Source organism: Lissotriton helveticus, chromosome 2_1 (genome assembly GCF_964261635.1).
Source record: "Lissotriton helveticus chromosome 2_1, aLisHel1.1, whole genome shotgun sequence".
In the NCBI taxonomy this organism is placed as follows: domain Eukaryota; kingdom Metazoa; phylum Chordata; class Amphibia; order Caudata; family Salamandridae; genus Lissotriton; species Lissotriton helveticus.
The window spans coordinates 79,376,605-79,394,562 of record NC_136059.1 but is presented as its reverse complement, the minus strand read 5'-3'; positions in this window follow the sequence as shown (position 1 = coordinate 79,394,562).

Genomic DNA, 17,958 nt, shown 5'->3' with positions numbered 1-17,958 from the left:
ATCCCTGGGGGCCACGAGGGCACTTACACAGTGGGCGACACAGTGGGACCTGAAAGATGCATGGCGTGCGCACAATCCAGACGCCAGGGTATACTCTTATTTCTCAGGGGCGCACACGCTGCACGTCCGCCTTGACAGGTACATGGTGTCAACGGAAATGCTGCCGCACATCACTGACTCCCAATACCTAGGCCGGACACATTCGGACCACAACCCCCACACCCTACACATGGCTTGGGAACGCCCGCACCCACCCATCCCCACATGGCGGCTGCAACCTGCTCTGTTACTGGACGCCCCCTTTAGGGACTCCCTGCAGGCCTGCGTAGCGCAATACTTCACTGACAACTCAGACACAGCGTCCTCCCCGAGAGTAGAGTGGGACGCCTTCAAGGCAGTGATACGGGGACACTGCCTGAGCGCTCAGGGTAGCATACAGAGGAAGGTGGAGGTGGAGCTGCGCAGGGTAGAAGCGGACTTGCTCTGCTGGGAACGGGAGGCGGTGGGAGGCGCAGGAGACCGGCTGAGGGAGGCCCGAGCGGAACATGCAGCATTGCTGGAAAGGCTACGGCACGTTAACTTCGCGGCTCATTCGGCGCGGGTGCACCAATACGGTGACAAACCCGGAAGGCTACTGGCCTGGCTGGTCAGACAGGAGAACCGCACGGAGCCAATATCCGCTATCCGTACAGTAGAGGGAGAGATAGTGTACACCCAAAACAAGATACATCAGGCGTTTGTGGGGCACTACCAGGCCCTATACAAATCACAACTGAGGGTCTCCGCGGCCTACATTGCGGATTACCTTGTAGAAATCCCACTGCCCTCCCTCACAGACGCACAACAGGACGCTCTAGGGGCACCATTCTCCCCGGAAGAAATGCGCGAAGCCATTTTCGCACTGTCCAACGGCAAGTCCCCTGGCCCGGATGGCCTGCCCGCCGAATTCTTTAAGGCATGTTCGGACACGCTGATCCCGGAGATGCTCAAACTGTACAATAGTGCAATTGAGGACTCAACACTCCCAGACTCGCTCAATGAGGCGAACCTGGTCTCACTACTGAAGCCAGGTAGGGACGGCACACACATGGGATCCTATAGACCGTTAGCCATGCTGAATACCGACTATAAAATCTTCACCTCCCTCCTGGCCCGCCGCTTGGCCCTAGAAGCCCCAACCCTGGTGCATGCGGATCAGAATGGCTTCATGCCGGCGAGGAGCACCTCTCGCAACCTACGCCGCCTCTTCCGGGTTCAGGATGCGGCCACAACGCATTGGCCCAGATCGGGGTGTCTGGTCTTGGACCTGGAGAAGGCTTTCGACTCTGTGGAGTGGCCGTACCTGGGGGCGGTATTGGACAGATTCGGAGTAGGTGATGCCTTCGCGGACATGGTCGGACTGCTCTACCAGAGACCCAGTGTCCGAGTGAGGACGGGCGGGCTGCTGTCAGAGAAGGTCAGGGTACGCAGGGGCACCAGACAGGGCTGCCCCCTGTCGCCCCTCCTTTTCGCTCTAGCAATTGAACCCCTGGCGGCTCTACTACGGGACAAAGGAGCGGAATGGGGGATCCCGTTGGCCGATGGAACACATACGGTCTCGCTCTATGCGGACGACCTGCTGCTCTATGTGCGGGACCTTGCCGCGGTGCCTGCCGAGCTGTTGAACATCTTCCAGACCTTCGCGGAAGTCTCAGGCCTCAGGGTCAACTGGGAAAAGTCAGGAATATACTCGTTCAGCCAGGACCAGGAGGAATGTGATGTGCGCCTTGGAGGGGCTCGGCTCGCTTGGTACCCAACCACGTTCAAATACCTCGGGCTACACATCTACAGAGACCCGCGGAACATACTGGAGGGTAACCTGGTGCGTGCTATCTCCTCATTGCGAGCCCAGATGTCCTTCTGGAAAACTTTGCCATTGAACGTGCCCAGCCGGATAGCACTATCCAAGATGATAGCGCTCCCCAGGCTGCTCTACCACTTCGCGAATATTCCAACATATGTCCCCTCGCGGATATTCCGCGACCTAGAATCAATGCTTCGCGGCTTGATCTGGAACGCGGGACGCCCACGCGTGGCACTGGCTAGGCTGTATTCCCCGACTGCGGAGGGAGGATTGGCAGTCCCCAATATGGAGCTATATTACCTAGCTGCACAGCTACAATGGGTGACGTGCTGGCTTAGCGACACGCATCTAGACGACACGGCCACTGCGGACCACCAATGGTCCCACCCCCAGGTGTGCGCCCTGTTTCACCCGTTGACTAAGGGACCCCGCCCTCTACCCCTACATATGGCCGTGGGCCGCAAATGCTTTGTCCGCAGCCTGAAGCTGACACAAAAAGTCAGACCGTATGCTCCTGCCCTCCCCCTGATGGGCACCCCCAGGAGGAGTGGGATGGTGACGCCACGCAACCTGGAACAATGGAATGCAGCCGGAGTAGAGACCATGGGCGACCTGTATGCTGATGGGGCCCTGCTCCCATTTGAGGCATTGTCGGAGGGCACGGGCCTGCCGGCTGGGCAATTCCTGCTCCACGCGTCGGTACTACGGGCATATACTGACTCCTGGGGGGACATCCAGGAGGAGCCGCCGATGCATCATCTGATCCAATACCTGCATGTAATGGGCAGATGCTCACACATTACACACTGGTTAGCGCAGGCGCTTCTCATCCACACACAAAAACCCACGCAGCAAATCAGGGATAAATGGGCAACATACCGAGGGAGGGACTGGACAGATAAAGAGTGGAACCTGGTCCTAGCCGGCCCTGTGAACGTCCCACGCAACTCCCGCTTTCGCATCATCCAACTGTACATATTACACCAGGCATACTTAACACCGGATAGAATAAATAAGTATTTCGCGATCAACACCGCCGCTTGTCCCAGGTGTGACCTGCTGGGCGCGGATATCCTGCATATGCTCTGGCACTGCCCGTCTCTGGCTACGTACTGGAGGGAAGTGACATCAGTCCTGATCCACAGCACGGGCCCGGGATTGCCCGACACGTGGGAGGCATGCATCCTCGGGTTATATAAGAGGACTAAACTAAATAAAACGCAGGCCCGGTTCTGGGATCTGGGCCTAATCACGGCCAAGCGGCTGCTCACTAGGCACTGGAAGCGGCGGGAACCACCTACCCCAGCACACTGGTTCGCATCCTTCACTAACTGGGCCAGAGCAGAGGGTACGGCACTTCACCGAGAGGAAATAGCAGGTCTGAGGCAGTTCCCGATTGCACAGCACTGGGATGGTATCCTGGGGTCCCTGCAGGGGGAGGGCGCAGTCAGAGGGCTCACGTAGAGAAAGCAGTGCTGGGCGAGCGACGCGGGGGCAACAGCTCAGTGGACGGGAACACCACGCACCGGGCCACCCCCCCCCCCACACACACACCCGGACGCCGACCACCCAGCGCGCAGACCGCAGACACGGCCAGCCACCCACGCGAGTGCTCACCAGCAGACACCGCCTCACAATTCACCCCCAGCTCCGAGTCGTTAACACCGCTCCCACAAGTGCACTCCACCCCCCCCCCACCCCCTTCCCCTCATATGTTCACATGTTTGTAGTATCGGACTCCTGATCACCGGCTGCTACATCAACAGCTAGGCTACCCCACTTGATTGCTACATGCGCCACTAGCCAGGCCGGCGACCGACGAGACGCCATGGCCCACAGGAGCCGTCCCACTTTAGATCCGCGACCATTTGCGCATGCGCACCACTGACCCCCTAATGTACTGACGCATTGTCGGTGTACACCACACCATTTAGAGGGGTATACTTTCAGTACTGTGCAAGCAGGACGGACACGACGCGGCGCAGCCGCGGAAGGAACATTGGGACGCGCCGATACGAACTGTTCTGTTTAGTTTGCTGAATCTATGGTTAGTTCTAGAAATATTGTAAAACTAAGACGTCATTTATGGAAATGCTCACTTGCTGATCGAAGGTAATGTGGCCACAATGCCTGTAATCTTATAAGCCAGTGACACGTGGGGCGCAACAGCACACCCCCCCCCTGCAGGCCTGCATCCTCACGATCTACCGCTCTTTTGCAGCCGGCCCGCAGGGTTGTAGGCTTGGCTATATGTACTGCACTTTTGAATACTAATAAACGTCTTACTAAAAATAAATAATAAATTTAAAAAATGGGTACGCGACTTCCGCACTCACCACCATGATCACTGCCATGCCCTCCAAGGCGACGTTATAAGTCTGCAAATGATTGCGTACCCCAATGCGACTATGCTGCGGTATGTCAACGTCACCCATTCCGACACAGAAATAAAGTGTGACAATACAAAATCTACGTAGCACAACTGGGTAGTAATTCAAACGAAAACCGTTTTCAAGCTTGAATAAACCTATAAACCTATATAACTATAGGTAGGTTTGTCCAACACTACTATTAACCCGAAACAATAGTGAAGGGGTTAAGGACTGATAGAAGCACTACACGAGTAATAAGACCACCAACGGTTGGGCGCCATGTCGCAGGGATTCTGCTCCTACACAGAACTGTGCATAGAGACTTGGAACCTCAGTGAATTAGGGTGTACCAAAACTTACCTTAGTATCCAAAATCCCTTACCAGACTAGCAATCAGTGTCTCATTGGTTCTTCCATACCCCCAATGATTAGACAACCCAGATCATGGAATTAGAACACCTCAGGTAACGTGGAACACATGAACACTCTTTCGTTATACTATCATACCAGTCCAAAACGAGGAGTAAATGAAGACACGTGCAAGTTTGAAATATTTATTTTTAGTGCCGTGTTCTCAAGCGCAGTATCTTAGCTAATACAAGCAAACATATTATAAGCAACAAGGTTATCAGCATAATTACTATTCCATAAAATACAAAGGGAGAAAGCATGTTAAAATGCTAAAGGGAAGAAGGCTAAATGGCACCTCAGTCTTACCCTCCCTTGCTCGTATATTATATTATATCTACAGAAGGTCTCTGTGGGTTTACAAGGGCGGCCCCATACCTCAGGTCCTAGTAGAAAGGGATCACATCATTTTCTACACCAATTCTCAGCATGCAAATGTTCTCCAAACTGTGTGTGCATGCTATGCACAGTGCATTATTAAAAGCGCCAAAATCAGAGGTGGCCACAGCTGCATATGTGTTATGTCTAGGACGTGCGCTGATCAGACCGAACAACAACCACTGTGTTGAAATAACCTTGAAGGCCTCAGCACTCACTGTTCAGACATAGCTTACCAAGCAGGGCTGAAACTATAGGAAAGCATATTCTCGTGTTAAGCAAAACATTCTGCTAGAATCTAAAGCATTTATAATATTGTGGGCCGTGTGCAGAAGCAGCAGAGAGGAAAAATAGCGTTTACACCTCTAATAAACTCATGCTAACTTAAGAGTGTAAAGGCAAAGCCCATCTCCATGACATTATACTATGAAAAATGTCATTCAACTGACTCTTCATTGTGTCATTAATTCTTGGACCACTGCCTCCTTCCCTCTCTGCGGGGAGTGAGGCCATAAATGGAATAAGGTCTGTTATGTGAACCCAGTTCTACATCTCCACCACTTTTACTGCTGTTGGCCCTGCTCTGTGTTCCTTGGTAAGGGGCCTAGAAATTTGGGGTCTTTCCATGTTCTCACAAAGTTGCAGACGAAGACTCAGGAACCGATGCTGATGACTATAGACAAGGGCAGGGATGGTACAGTACTGTCTGCCTGTTGTAGCTCAACCAGTTTAGAATAAACCTGTACATCTTTTGTTAAGGCAGACATGTATGAATTAATTTCTTGCCAAACACTTTCTGGTGCAGACTTAGTATCAGAACGAATCATTTGATTTTGTTTAAAGGAAAAATTAGAATGCCTATCTGTTACGACTTGGTGAGGGGTCAAATGATGATCCTTTGAATGGACATTTCTCAATGCATACAGAGCAAGGGGAAGGCAAAAAGCCAATTATTTTTCAGTGCCTCACATATTTTTGACACTTTGCCTTTCAATAAGTCATTCATCCTTTCAACAATTCCATTACTCTCTGGGTGGTAAACTGATGTTCCACTCCTAATAGTTTAGTCATTTGCTGAAATACTGTGTTAAAAAGTGTTTGTCATTATCGCTGTGAATTGCTGCTGGAACCCCCCACCTCGGTATGACCTCTCTCACCAGGAATTTGGCTGCCTGGTCAGCATCACACCTGGAGCAGGGTCCTGCTTCAATTCATAGTGAAAATGGATACACCACTACTAACCAGTATCTATATCCGTTACATTTTTGTATCATATTGTAACGGGGTGTACCGGAGGACTCAGGGATATGACTCATGCCAGCCGCCTACCAGTCCCAGAAACCCTCGGGACGGTCCGAAAGACGGAGAAGAGAATTACATTGCACTTTTTCCACCCCCCCTCTCTCTCTTTCCTCACTACAGGACGTGGAGTCAAGTATTGCCGATACGGCGGAAGGGGAATGGCCCTTTAATTCGTGGACAGAGAACGAGTGGGAGGAGCCGGCCAGCGACGCATTCCCATCAAACGGAGGACCCACGGAGCCGCAGGTGTGCTTGTTCACCCGGAGGTTAGTGGAAAGGAGCGGTCGGAGTGCGGAGATACAGGAGGCGAATACGGAGTACGGAGGAGAGGAAGTCGGAAGGAGAGGAACATCGGAGGGAGGATCGTGGTATACAGAGGGAGACGGAGAGCGGCGAGAAACATCCAAGGCCGGGGGAGACACGGAGAAGAGTCGTCAGAACGAGGCAGAGGCGGCGTCTGCCGAGGACGGAGGAAAGCCAGGAGGCCACCGTTACCACGAGCCGCCCAGCCACTCACCCAGGGGAGGTGCGTGGCTTGTAGAGGTGCGTGACCGGTTGCGGGGCTGGGTCGGCGGTAGAAGTACTCTAGGTACTAAGCCACGGGAAACCTGAATCCCGGTACCCTTTTCCCTGTGCACTTTCCCCTTCACTCACCTCTAGTGCACTGTTAGTAAGTCGAGCACCGGTGACATCCCCTCACTCCCTTCCCCTGAACAACGTGACTGAACGGAAGTCTCACACAGCCCTTTTATTTTCTGTTTCCCTCATTGGGGAGCCCGAGCCCAGCAGCGACGGACTCCGAGGAGGAAGAGCCATCCCACAGAAGTCCGGAAGGGTTCCGCAAGGAGAAGGACCGCCAACGGAGACGAAGCCGAAGCAGGTCCCCACAGAGGCGTACACCAGTCAGGAGGAGTTGTACTGACCATTTACTAGCATCAATAAAGCCTCAGTTAACCCGAGCCCGGTTGTTGCCCATCAATGATGTGTCCTTACCCGCTCCAAGCGTAACACATATCTACAAAGTCTATGTGTAACTCTATGAAAGGACCAATTGGTCTTGGAATGGAGGATGAAGGCCATTTTTGGTGACCTCCTATTAGAGTACTGATAACACATATGACATGAAGCTAGGAATACATCAACTATTGGTCCTAGATTAGGGATAAACCAACTTTTATTTAATTCATCCATCATTACTCTTTTAGAAATGCATGTTGCTAAATGAAGTTGTCAAAGGGCTCTTATAAGTAGTGACTGGGGCATTATAACTTTAGCGGAAGTGGCTGATTATAAAGGAGATCTTATCATGTTGTGGACCTGCATTTTGAATGTGTAATAATGCCTCTGTAGAAATATTCTCAGAGTGTTTTATCTCAACTTCATCATCTGCATCTAAAGTGTGCATACTGCATGTTTTAATTGCAAATAAACTAGCTTCCTTCACTGCTGTATCAGCAGCTTCATGTCCCTTAGACACCAAATCTATTCCTTTTGTATGTGCCTGGCACTTAACTGTGGAAGCTACATAGGCTCAATCAGTGTATATTGTTATTAGCTGACCCTGACAAGCCTGTAGGGTTATCAATGTTTTTAATTCAGGCTTGGGTTGGCAAAAATATGTGTACGGTATAATCAGTAGGTGTACCAATAGCCTCAACAACAGCTGCACCTGTATGTATTTTACCTGTCTCCAGGTAGATCCATGAGGAACCATCAATAAACAATTGTCGGCCATCAGACCAGGGGTCCTCATCTGCCAGGTGATCGTCCTCCTCCAATGTTACACTACAGTCATGATCAGTGGGCTCTACTGGATGCACTGAAAAAATAGCAGGATTGACTGAGTGTACTCTCTCAATGCAGATAGAAGGGTTTGACAGTATTACTTCATAACCTGTCGTTCTTTGAGTGGTGAGTATACTTTTATTTTACTGCAGCACAGCAAATGGAGAGTGCTCAACATACAGTGTTACAGGGCATCCTGCTGTAATAGTACTACTCTTTTCTACTGCAAAAGCTGCTGCTACAAGCACCTGCTTACAAAGAAAGTGACCTTTCATTAAGGGATCTAATAGTCCACTAAAATAGGCAACAGGTTTGCTCCTCATTGGGTATTATTGAGTAAGGGCTGAAATCATGTCATCCTTTGTGGCAGCGGAAAACAGAACAAATCTCTTTGTATAGTCTAGATTGGCTAGCACTGGGGCTGAAGCAATTGCTTCTTTCAGTATCTGAAATGCACTAACACTGTCATTACTCCACTGTATGCCTGTGTTGTCAGTTTTAGCTTGCTTCATTGCATATAATAGCGGTTGTATGATGTTAGCATAATCAAATACCAACTGACGTACAAAATTACAAAGGCCTAGACATTTTTGCAGGTATTTTACTGTCTTGGGCTGAGGCTGATCACGTATAGTTTGTATTCTAGAACCTGCTATCTTTTTCCCTTCTGCAGACAAGACTTGGCCTAAATACAGTACTTCCTGTTGAACAAACTGTAATTTTTTTCCTGTCCACTTTGTATCCCTTAGTAGCAAGTAGCGTTAAGAGATTGACAGTGTCCAAAACACATTCAGATTCTGTTTTACTACATATTAGTAAATCATCTACTTATTGCAAGACTATACTGTCTGATTGGAAAGTTAACAAATCATCTCACAATACTCTATTAAACACAGGTGGAGACTCACAATAGCCTTGTGGGAGTCTAGAGTACTAGATTTGTCACCATCGAAACTGAAGGCTGTCAAATAATGACTGTCGGGATGTAAAGGTATGCTAAAAAAAAGGCATTCTTTAGATCCACTACAGAAAAGTGTTTGCTGTCACTTGGTATATTAGTCAATATCACAGATGGGTCTGCCACTATGGGGTACTCTGCTAATGCTGTGGCATTAAAGGGATGAAAATCCTGAACCATTCTTCAAGTATTACCTGTAGTTATTTTTTACAGGATAAATTGCGGTGTTACAAGGTGATGAACGGGAATACAGGACTCCCTGATCCTTCAGTCTTAGTATTGTCCCTCTGATACCTTCTTTTACTCCTTTGGACAGTGGATACTGTTTTACACAGGGCAATTGTACACCTGGCTTCAACTTTATCTTAAATGGTTCTGCAGATATTATCAGTCTTACTTTGTCTGAAGCTGATGTCCAGAGACAATGCGAGACCGCCGCAAGTGCTTCAATATCATAGGAGAGAGATGGCACAACTGGTAACGTGGTCTGTGCACGGTAAACACGCACAAGGGTGCAGTGTGTGTATAAACTATCAATTCTGGTGGGATATTCTGGAAAGAGTTCAGATACAGAAATGTCCTGTGGTCTCACACCATGCATAAGAAAAATCAGGACCTTCCAAATTCCTCCATTATTATCTGATGCCACCAGGGCGCCCCACCTACTGGATATTTCCATGCATTCAAGGTAAAGGGTATTCACCTGTCACACTTCATCACCACCAGCTTGCCTCCTGAAAATTAGTCCAGATGGCAATTCTATCCATCTCCCTAAAAGTATTTCCACTGTCTTCAGAACCGTGTGTACTGCATCTGCTAGCAACCGAGGTAGTTATCTTTGGTCCACTTTTAACGGCTTGGTCCTCATTTTGGTGGCCATCTACATTTGGAGCACCCCCTACTCCAGCAGCCAAGGTCAGAAACCTGGGAGTCACCTTTGATGAGGGCCTTACTTTTATGGATCATGCGAACAAAGTTGCAACTACAGCTCACTATAAATTACGCATGATCAGAAAAATCAGTCCGTTTCTACCGGCAGCTGCCATTAAAACTCTGATTAGCTCCTTGGTTCTTTCAGTCCTTGACTATTGTAACGGTCTATTTTTAAATACTCAGGTCAGGGTCTCAAGAAAGCTGCAGTCGATACAAAACGCTGCAGCACGTCTACTTTCAGGAATCCCAAAATTCGCGGCCATATCCGAAACAATAAAACGACTTCACTGGCTGACGATCCAGAACAGGATCAAATTCAAATCGCTATGTATAGTGTACAAAGCCCTAAACAATCAAGGTCCCCAATTTTTAACGGACCAGCTGGTTCCATATCATCCCCCCAGACAGCTTCGGTCCTCTAACCGTAACCAGCTCGTGATCCCCGGTCCAAAACAGTGTCTTGGGGTGAACGTCGCTTTCTGGTAGCGGCACCTAAACTATGGAACAGCTTGCCGCAGGACATCAGACTAAGTCCTTCACTCATGCAGTTCCGCAAGAAACTAAAAACCTGGTTGTTCAACCAATAGATTCTCCCCTAGAAAGTACCCGGATGATGCAAGTTACACTGAGCAGTATTTACGCAAATATTTTAGCGCCGAGACGCCTGCGGGTATTTGTCGCGCTTTATAAATGGCAACAAATAAATAAATAAATAAATTTATAATGCACTGGGTCTGCCCTTCCAACCACATTTTCCTAAGGTATTCTTAGCAGATGTATCCCACATTTCGCTTGCCCTGGTATTATGGACCCATCAGAGGAAACCCTTGTCATGTTTAATTTAGACATGATATCCCTTCCTAATAAATTTGCTGGTGAATTTGAGGATAAAGGAGCCGCTCCTGCGTTCGCAATCCTGCCACCTCTATGGGCACATGTGGTGTGTATAGAATGCGCTGTACTTCACCAGAGAAGCCCTGCATATCCATGGTGGCAGAGGACAATGGAACATTTCCTTCTGAGAGGCAAGATTTTGTTGCCCCTGTATCAACCAAGAAAGCATACCTCCTTCCCACTATAATCATTTCTACCATTGGTTCTTCCTCTGGGTCTAGAGTCCTAGCTACAGCAAAACAATTGGGATTCCATGGTGTGTCCCATCAGACTGTATGATAAAAGGGGTTCTACCTTGAACAATCACTCCTCCTTGTCCTTGACTCCCTGTGCTCACCACTTTTGTAATTTGCACCTGCTGCTGGCCTCCTGTCTGTACAAGAGGTGCTGGTGCCCCTTGAACAGGTACATTAGCATATTGCTGTTGTGGCATATAAACCTGTGGTAGTGGAGTTATTTGTTGTGGAGGAAAGGGCACATACTGAAAAGGACCATATTGAGGCGCTGGCCCTGACGTGTTCACATTTTGTCTTCCCCTTCCTCTCCCTATTCCTGTCACCCCCTGCACTTCATCACTCTTCTTAAAGTGGTATTCAGCAATAAAATGTCCCATGTTGCCGCAGTAATGTAATTTAAAATTCTTCGTCCTTGCATCTGTCTCCCCTCTTTTTGACCCCTTCCTTGCTCCCCGTTTGCAACAGGAACCTGCACAGTCGTTTCTTTTCCTTCTCATTTTTTAGGTCTCGCCTACGCAGCAAGCATGCGCTGAATAGGAGGGGACCTCTTGGAATCGATCAGCTTTTTTGCCCAAAAACGTGCACACTTTGCATTGCTTTGTATTGCAACATGTGCACGTTTGGTGTTTCCCTTGTGGGAGCGAGCAGCGGTGCCATATGTTAGCAATTATCGCGCTCGCTCCCGCAAGGTAAACGCTGCGCGTCCCTGCTCTTGGCCGCACTCCCCCCAGCCCTCTCACTTGTTTCCTCTGTCTCAGCGCTTCTCAGGGGACCTTTATCTCTGATCCACCTGCCATTCCATTCCCCACCCGCCATTCCTATTCCACTTTTCTGGCTTCCCATCCACCCCTTTCTTCTCTCACTCTCCCTTACTAACCTTGTTTCCTCCTCGTTCTTCTCTCCCCAATCACATTTCCCCCTGAGCCATTTCTTTTCCCTAGGCCTTCTTTTCTCATTCCATGGACTGGCCTTGCCTCCCCCCACGAGTGAATGGCGGACGAACTGCTGCCAATCTGCTCCAGGCCTCTGTGCCAACTTGTATTCCTAACTTGGCATGTCCCGGGGCCCGCCTGTGAACAGCTGATGGCAATGCGATATTTGCTGCTCTGAAGCGTGGCCTTTACCTCACACACTGAATTTGTCTTCCTTACGGACCTTGGACGAGTGCATGGCAGCTGGTGGCTCCGACTGCGCCCCAGAGAAGCTCTGGCTTCAGATCCTGTTCTTCTGCGGCCACAGCTCCGAGTGCTGGTAGGAAACACAGCGCTTATCGTCCGCATCAAGGCTGTTGTCGCCACAACCCATCTGTTTGTAGTGCCATTTTTTATTAGATTTTCCCTGTAAGATGAATGAATAAATATACAGCTATATATCAAGAGCAGCTTTGTTTTTATTAGATCATTAATTCTCAAAATCTTCGTGCAAAAATGAACCCCTTTGTGGTCGATGCTAAAAAGAAATTCAGTTTGGAGTGGATCCCTAAAAAAGGTTTATTTTATTTATTTATTTTTTATTTTGAAGGTTTTATAGAGCGCGAACAAGATCCTTGCCGATATCAGAGCGCTTTACAATGAAAAAGTTGAAAAAGGTTGATTATACAAAAATAATAACATGACAAATTATAAATACAGTAGTTTGGGAGAAAGAACAAGTATGGGATAAGTGTAAGAATACACACGAAAAGACGTAAAGTACCGAAGCATAGGAACATAGCACAAACACACAGCAAAAATTGTCGAATAACCAAACAGGCGCTTCTCGGTTGGCAAATGTTCACGGCAGGGTAGTGTGGTCAAGTAAATTTTGCCATGAGAATCGGTTTTACTTCCTTTTTACTGTCAGTGACAGCACGGCATGTTTACCCATCGTGATTTTAAAGGCCAAAACAGCAATCTTTTTTATTTTTATATCTCTATCGGTATTTCATATATATAATATAACAGGACAACGTTGTTACACAAGGCCCATTTCCGTTTCTCGATAGCACATGGTAGTCTCCTAATGGGAGCCTGTTTGTTATTCACATGCAAGGGACTTAAAGCTTGAGTATATCATCACTGCCATTTGCTTTCAAGGTGCTCCAGCACTGATACAAGTGCACATAACCCGGAAACATCCCACAAGGTTCGTCTTCATGGTAGACATGCGTTGCAGCATTTTTTGTTACTTCTTTTTTAATACAGGTGTTCAATTATATGTAATATCATCCTAATTATATATAAGATAACAAAAATGGCAATAGCTCTCGCTAAACACTTACCTGGAATTGCGGAAAACATGGCGGCAGTCGGCTGACTGCAGCAGTGCTCCGCTCCGTCTCGGTCCTAGGAGCCTGATTTTCTGTGCTTTTGTCTCGCTTACCGCTTACCGTGTTATGTGGCAGCACTGAGCGCTGAGCTTACGGATCGAACACCCCTCTCTGAGCTTTGATACACAGCCCGAAATCAAGATTGCTGCTTTTCCCCCGATGCGCCTCGACCAAACGACCGACTACCTTGCACCGGAGACTGGGCGCGGCAGCTCCGCGGAACTGATCAGCCGCACTAGCCGTACTAGCGCAGGTCGACGCCCTTCTCAAGCCAAGCCCACACCTGAGCTGCTACGCTGGGAACAAGCGGCCCTGGAGCTCCGCCGAACTAGGCGGTTTCAAAGTCTCCGCAGGGATTCCTGCACAAGCGGCATCTGTCATGAGAGAAAGTCGGCGTCTGGAGATAAGGCTTTATCTTCAACAAAATTAGACGGCGGTTTTGTTTTTTCACTTAAAGGAGCACCGAATGTGAGTGAAGCTAACGAATCACCTACTGGGAGTGGATACCACGCCAAAGAGGTGATAAAATTTTGTAATAATCAGAAATCCACAAGCTCAACAGTGGCACACATGAGCACTGCAGAACCTGTCAGGAAGTTAAGAGGTAAGAGCTCAGCAAAGGGTTTGGTGGGGGCCAGCACATCCCGAAAAAAGAGAGCTAAAGACGTCCTGCATGTAATTGAGGAGGAGGCTGGTTCAGGAAAAAGTCCCCAAAACGGGGGAAAATTAAACCCAGATCAGGAAACATCCTCTTACCTTTCAACTGAAGTTAAAGCTAAAAGGGGCAGGAAACGCGGTAAGGTGAAATCCCCTACCGCTATTACGCCAAAAATCACCCCGTCTTTGCGCTCATACTTCAAAGTAGTCCCCCAAGTCTTAAAAATAGGAAAAGAGCAACAGCAACAGCAACAGCAGTCTAGCAACAATATCACTGCTCTTAATCCGGGCTCAGAGACCATGTCAATCAACGTGCAGGTTATGTCCGCTACTACAGAGGTCACTTTGGCAGATCCCTCAGACACTCAGACGAAAACAGCTAATATCGACTCCCCTCACGAACTACAACCAGCAGAGGAGTCTCCTATAGAGGAAGAAGGAGAGGGTTTATTGCCTAAAAATCCAGCAGACCTAGCCACAAAGAACTCTGATGGGGGGGTTATAGCGGATGAAACAGCGGATGAAATAGTGCTTTCAATATCTGTAGATGGCTGTAGTGACCCCACTAGCGACCCTATCTGTGTAACCACAGCTACCATCGAAGACAATTTTGAGGCGGGAATACTTTCAGAACCCTCCTTGATAACGTCTCAAGAAGCAAATGGTGCCGTAGGATCTAGCCCAGAAACTATTTCCGTCGCTTCAATACAACAAATGTTTGCAGCACTATCTGCAGAAATTAAGCAAGGCTTTGCTGAGTCAGCCTCCAATCAGAGGGAGATAAGAAGTTTTTGTGAGTCCCTTGATGAGAGAATAGGCAATTTGACGTTGAGAACCCAAGCTCTGGAAGAAACTGTGGGTCAAATATCCATGAGAACTGAGGCCACCGAGGAAAATATTACAAAGTTAAAAAAAGAAGATCAAGTCCTTTTTGAGAGAATGGAGCTCTTAGAAAATAACGCAAGGCGTAGCAACATACGTATCTTAAATGTTCCTGAAGGAAGCGAAGGCACGGACATTAAGAGTTACGTTATTACTCTACTAAAGGAAACTTTAAATCTTTCCCACTCCGTTGAGGAGCTTGCAACAGACATTCAACGCATACATAGGGACCCTTTTAGACGCAACCCACAGCGTACTAAACCTAGGAAAATTCTTGTTAATTTCCATACTTATTCAGTGAAGGAACAATTCTTAAATCAGGCGCTTAAGCTGAAGTCGCAATCCTTTAAAGGCTATAACTTTCAGATCCGATCTCTCCCGATTTACATTAGACAAACAGTGGGAGCTGGGTCGGAGGATGGACGCCTTTCGTAAACACGGTGCTACAGTACAGATGGGTTTTCCCGCATCTCTCAAGATTATGTTACACAATAAAATGCACAATATTAGATCAGTGCAGGCTGCTGATGATCTTCTGATCTCTCTTGGTAGCAGGAAGCAGAAGGAATAGAGCGAGTAGAGCTGAGATATAGCATGGAGATGTTTTGAAGCATTAGATTCCACGCCTTAATTTTTTCATTATCGATCCTAATCGATTAATGAAAGTTTGGTATTTTAAGGCATAGCTAAAAGGAACGCCCTAAATGTCAATCCCTTAATGCCCTAAAAAAAAAATTTTTAAAAATAAAAAGAGAAAAGCGAAAAAAAAGGGGAAATGGGAAAGGGAAAAAAAAAAAAAAAGAGAAGGGAAAAGGGAAGGAAATAAAAAAAAAATAAAAAAATAATAATACAAAATATTTGCCCATAAAACAAAATATTATATCTAAAGGCGAGTCACACGTTAAATATAAGAGGCACATAGGGTCGAGATGGGGAAGAACTAGGGGCACTTACTTCCGGGAAACTTCCGGTTGGTGAGTACAGGGTTTTCCCAGGGTAGGAGGGGGGGGGTGGGAGGGCACGGGGGGGTGTTGGGTCACAATCACACTTTAAAGAATGAGCTCCAATCTTTTTTTCCAAATAAGTTTTTAAATACAATGTTTGATACTCATCTCAAGCATAACAACAAGCTTGTATATAAATTCTCACATAGATCTCTAGTTTCTTTGCCAGTCTCATCAAACAATCCAAACTCGCAACACAATGAGTAGACTTAGATTATTATCCTGGAACGTTAATGGTCTCCGCACCAGGCCTCGTGCTAATAAAATCATGCAATATCTACGAGATTCCGATGCGGGGATCATTATCCTCCAGGAGACACACTTAACCGAGAGCGAGATGCTCGAGCTGGTTCGAAAGAATAGGTGGATAGAATCATCTGTTTCAACTACACAAGGATCTAATACAAGGGGGGTCTCGATTTTCTTTAAGAAATCAGTAAGGGTTAAGATAAACCAACAGAAAGTTGATTCGGGAGGTAGATGGGCCATTGTAGCAGTAGAGATCGGTGAAATGAAGTTAACACTTGTAGGCTATTATGGTCCAAATATTGATGATCCCTCAGTACTAAAAACCCTATTTAATCATTTGTTAAATTTTCCAGACCCAGTGATTATAGCGGGGGACTTCAATATTACTTTGAATCCACTTCTGGACAAATCCCCTAACAGTAGACAAAAATCTATCTCCAAATCTAGAGACTGTCTTTTAGGTTTAATGAACCAGTATGGATATGTCGACATCTGGCGGGTTAGAGAGGGTCAAAGGCAAGACTTCTCATTTAGAAATTTTAAGTATAGACACAAATCCAGAATTGATTTTATTCTCACTAGTAGAGCTTTGGCTGATGACATTATCTTAACACACTATATCCCAATACACCTCTCTGACCATTCAGCAATCGAATTAGTATTAAAACATGCTATGCCACCTCTTGCAAGAACTTGGTCCTTCGATAGATCTTTACTCTCATTATCAGAGGATATTGAATCCTTACAGTTAGAAACTCGCCACTTTTTCAACATCAATAAAGGTACAGCTCCAACAGGTATAATATGGGATGCATTTAAATGTACATTAAGAGGCTTTATCAAAAGTAAAGTGGCTTACAGAAGAAGGCAATATATAGAGGAAGTCACTTCTATAGAAAATAACATCTCGGCAGTTCAATATGATATTGATAATACCGGCTCTATAGACAATCATGGCTTGGCCGAAAAACATGTTGAATTGGATAGACTAAAGCACGCTTTATCGGCAACTCTGGAGAAACGTGTCCTTCAAAGATGGGAGGCAAGTAAGCTTTCACATTTCCAATATGGTGAAGGGGCAGGGAAACTACTTGCCTGGAAAATAAAATCTGACCGGGTTCGCAACAACATTTCCTCTGTTTCATCTGCGAGGGGTATTTTCACTAGGGATGAAGATATAAGAGCGGCTTTTAGAACTTTCTTTCAATCCATATATCAGGACGATCTAAATGTTACTCAGAATGACATCATGAATTGGTTGGGAGAAATCTCTTTACCATCTTTAACACCGGAACAGAGCCGCTCACTGGATGATGAAATAACCACCACAGAGGTAGAGGAGGCAATAAAGAAAGCAAAATCTGGTAAAGCTGCTGGGTCTGATGGCCTGCCATGTGAGCTATATACAAAACTTATCACAGAGGTCTCTCCAGTTCTAGCTACCCTATTCAATCAAATTCTAAGAGAAGGCGAATTGCCACCAGAATCATGGAATAATGCCACTATAACCCTCATCTTGAAGCCTGGCAAACCATCCTCAGATTGCGGCTCATATCGGCCTATCTCTATTTTAAACGCCGACTACAAAATCTTTGCCACTATATTGGCCAGTCGCTTGAGCCGGGTAGCACCTGTTATTATAGATCCGAACCAAAAAGGGTTTATAAAGGGTAGACAGCTATGTGAGCTCACTTACGAACTATTAGGCTCTATTGACATAGCTATAAAAGAGGCCATCCCCTTGACTGT